This window comes from Danio aesculapii, chromosome 21 (assembly GCF_903798145.1).
Source record: "Danio aesculapii chromosome 21, fDanAes4.1, whole genome shotgun sequence".
In the NCBI taxonomy this organism is placed as follows: Eukaryota; Metazoa; Chordata; class Actinopteri; order Cypriniformes; family Danionidae; genus Danio; species Danio aesculapii.
In genome coordinates this window covers 36,718,867-36,723,583 of record NC_079455.1, presented here as the reverse complement: position 1 = coordinate 36,723,583, position 4,717 = coordinate 36,718,867, and positions in this window count along the sequence as shown.

The following is a 4,717-nucleotide window of genomic DNA, read 5'->3' as shown; positions in this document are numbered from 1 at the left end:
ATGTGTATGTTCCATACAAGCTGAAGCTGATCGGTCAATTCTTGTCACGTGACTCGCGATGCGCATGCTGTATTCATTCAACTGGGTGCGTTTAGTCGGGAAGGTGCAAGCACGTCACGCCACTTGTGCGCGGAAGCCGTGCATCTCTATTGGAAATAACAACTTGCATGAACTCTAGAAAAGACATGATATGTGAACGGCCCCTAAAAGGCTGCATTTATTTGGGATCTCCAACAGCTGATCTTCGTGCACAGCCATGGTGAATTCACCTGATTTGTTGACAAATGCTGCGGATCCATACCTTGGCAGTTCACAGGGTTACTGGGTTTTTCTTTTTAGGAAAGAAACGTCGCAAAGATGTCTTCTCTTACCTATTTTGCTGATTGTGGGTTAAATTTGGGCGAGTGCCCGAGGTGTAACAGAGAGGATATGGTAATTTTTCAAAATAAAAGACTTTTTAAAATAAAAGATCATTTAGACTCAGATAATAAATAAAAGGGAAATAATTCTTGTGTGGGCCGGTACCAATTGAACGACAAGCCATTACCAGTCCGCAGCCTGGTGGTTAAGAACCACTGATTTAAGTGACTTTGAACATGTCATGGCTGTTGGTACCAGACAGCTGATCAAGGTAACTCATATAACTACTCGTAACAACCAAGGTCTCTGAACGCACAACATGTCCAACCTTGAGGTGAATGGGCCACAGAAGCAGAAGACCACACCGAGTGCCACTCCTGTCAGCTAAGAACAGAAAACTGAGGTTACAATTCGCATAGGTTCACCAAAATTGGACAATAAAAGATTGGAAAAACGTTTCCTGATCTAATGAGTCTCGATTTCTGCTGCGACATTCAGATGGTAGGGTCAGAATTTGGCGTCAACAACATGAAAGCATGGATCCATCCTGCCTTGTATCAACAGTTCAGGCTGGAAGTGGTGGTGTAATGGTGTGGGGAATATTTCCTTCGCACACTTTGCGCCCATTAGTAACAATTGAGCAACATGTCAATGCCACAGCCTACAAGAGTATTGTTGCTGACCATGTCCATCCCTTTATGACCACAGTGTACCCATCTTCTGATGGCTACTTCCAGCAGGATAACCCACCATGTCATAAAGTGCAAATCATCTCAGACTAGTTACTTGAACATGACAATGTGTTCACTGTACTCAAATGGCCTCCACAGTCACCAGGACTCAATCTAATAGAGCACCTTTGGGATGTGGTGGAACAGGAGATTCGCATCATGGATATGCAGCTGACAAATCTACAGCAAATGCGTGATGCTATCATGTCAATATGGACCAAAATCTCTGAGGAATATTTCCAGTACCTTGTTGAATCTATGCCACAAAGGATTAAGGCAGTTCTGAAGGCAAAATTGGGTCCAACCCGGTACTAGTAAGATGTACCTAAAAGCCTGTAGTGCTGTCGCCTCACAGCAAGAAGGTCGCTGGTTCGAGCCTCGGCTGGGTCAGTTGGCGTTTCTGTGTGGAGTTTGCATGTTCTCCCTGCATTTGCGTGGGTTTCATCCGGGTGCTCCGGTTTCCTCCCACAGTCCAAAGACATGCGGTACAGGTGAATTGGGTAAGCTAAATTGTCCATAGTGTATGTATGTGTGTGATTGAGTGTGTATGGGTTTCCCAGTGATGGGTTGCAGCTGGAAGGGCATCCGCTGCGTAAAACATATGCTGGATAAGTTGGCGGTTCATTCTGCTGCGCCGACCCCAGATTAATAAAGGGACTAAGCCGAAAAGAAAATGAATGAATGAAGGTAAACAATAGTCACACAAAATAAAATCAGCCTTCCCAGTCAAGTCTGTTTGACAAGGATTGATGTGGCATATTTATATCTGCACCCTCAATGCAAATACTTGAACAATATTAGCCTGGCAGTGTTTTTTTTAAAGGTGTTTCATGCATGAGATGAGTTCAATGTGCATTAAAGCAACAATATCAAGTCCATCGTTATCCGTATACACAAGTCAGTGGAGTGAAATGATTTGTCATGGATTTCACTGAAGTAAAATGGGGAATTCTGTTCAAGGATTAAACATCATTTAGAAAACAAATACCCGTTCAAACTTTTGTCCCAGCAGTGAATGTGCCAGTGTGCTATTGATTTGTGCAAATGTCAGAAATATTTGACTAAGATCCTAAATCACACGAGCAATGTGGGAAAAATGCTTTTTCTGACCTTATTGCACTATTAACTGTCCTACAGTTGGAATGAAATATATAGCATACTATACACATACATTTTTTTTTTGTTTTTATGTTCTAGATTTGCAGGTTTTAGATGGAAATCCCAGTGCAAAGCAGAAAGAGAATAATAATTGGAAGAATCCAAAAACGTTTAAATAAATAAAAAACTGCATCAATACTGTATGTTACAATGACCTCATTGTTGTCAGCTACACCCCTTAAAACTGGGGTGTCTAAACTCGGTCCTGGAGGGCCAGTGTTCTAGAGAGTTTAGATCCAACCCTAATCAAACACACCTGAACCAGCTAATCAAGTTCTTACTAGATATACTAGAAACTTCCTGGCAGGTGTGTTGAGGCAAGTTGGAGCTAAACTCAGCAGGACACCGGCCCTCCAGGACGAGTTTGGACACCCCTGTTCTAGGTATATTAGAAACATGAGTTTGGACAACCCTGCCTCAAAACAATGGTCTCAAACTCAATTCCTGGAGGGCCACAGCTCTGCACAGTTTAGCTCCAACCACCTCCAACACACACCTGCTTAATAAGTCTCTGGTAGTCTTGAACACCTTGATTAGTTGGATCAGCTGTGTTTGATTAGGGTAGAAGCAAAACTGTGCAGAGCTGCAGCCCTCCAGGAATTGAATTTGAGACCTATGCCCTAAAACGTAACACATGTATTTGCTCCCATTTTAATGAGCTGAATTAAAACTTTTTCTATGTACATAAAAGGCCTGTTTCTCTCAAATATTGGTCACATATTTGTCTAAATCTGTGTTAGGTTGAGCATACATTCAATGATTTTGGGTCCAATTTTGAGGGGAATTCTGACTTGTGGCAATGTTGTGCATCATCTCTGTTCGTGCAGTTTGGAACAGACATTGGGCGATTAAACCCTTGGATGGCCAGAGGATTTTCTGACATTCAGAAATGTTGGTATTGGTCATGAGCAAATCACACAGTTGAATTAGAGCTAAGAGTTAAACTCAGTGTGCCATCACTACACCTTTGCAAAAATAGAAATAGACACACACTTCACGGTTTATGTGTGACCACACCAGCCCAGAACCTCCATATCCAGCATTTTCACCTCCAAGATCATCTGAGACCAAATTCCCAGACATTGGTTTGCATAACTTATGTACATAATCCTTGGAAGCTGAAATTGTCCCAGTTCTTGCATAGCCATACTCACTGGATGTTCACCCATTAAGCATTATTGTGATGGTCTGGATATATGAAAGCATGTGTTCCAGCTCCTGCCAATATCCAGCAACTTCGCACAGCCATTGAAAACGAGTAAACCAAGATTTCACAGGCCATAATCAACAGCCTGACTGACTCTTATGTAACGAAGATGTTGCACGGTGTGAGGCAAATGGTGGTCATCTCAGATACTGACTGGTTTTCTTTGAATTAAAATAAAATTGTCATTTTAATGTGAGACGCAAGTTCAACGTCTTTTAACGGACGAGCCAAAACAAAGTTAATATTATTAAGTGTATAAATAAACAAAACCTACAAGTCACAGTTTAACACTCTTTATTCACTGACCAAAGCAACTTTATTCATTCTAGTTATAAAAATCACGTTTAGTCTGTTTTACATTTTTGCTGATGCGGCACACACAACCTCTGTCAGCATTAACCCTGCCTCCTGTCATTTCAAGCATATAAAAAAAATCAATAATCAACAGCAATTAAAGGGATAGTTTACAAAAATACATATTTATAGTTAATTTACTCACCCTCACCTAGCTGACTGATATGATTAGCATTTATTTAAATAACTGAAAGGCTGAAAATGATCAAAGCATGATTGCAAACCATGCCTTTCACACCAAAATGGTCTATTCCAATTCTTAAAGATACAGGAGTGATGATAGAGCAGCCTGACCTCACAAGAAAACATAACTATTTTAACGTTTTGTCAGTTTCAAGAGTTCAACCTTAGCTGATGATTGGTAATAAGCTAGTATGGCATGCTGTCCCAGGAGAGAGCCCTAAGCTCATGAGATCCTCGAGCCTGGGGCTCCCTCTCATTTGCAGGGCGAGAGGTGAGTTTGAGCTCAGGTAGATCTCGAGAACCCCCCTTCCTGCTGATTGCTAAATTGGTGTGATGCTGGTGGAATTTGAGTATGGTGCTGATTTGGTTTAGTCAATTTACTTATGTCTCATGTTTTTGGACTGTGGGAGGAAACCAGAGGACCCGAGGAAAACCCACGCAAGCACGGGGAGAACATGAACTCCACACGGAAATGCTGTCCGACCGGATAGAGACCCGAGCCAGAGGCATTCTTGGTGTGAGGCCACAGTGCTAGCCACAGGGCCGCCGTGATGCTCTTTAGAGGAAAAGAGGAGGAGAGGGGGTGGAAGTGGGGATTCCTAAAGACGAAGATGACTAAAGGTAAGATGCTTGGTTATTTATACTGAGTTAGGAATCGTCTGATTGGTGGTTCGTACATTAGTTTGACTCGGGGCCAGCCGTGTCAATCATAAGCACATGATCC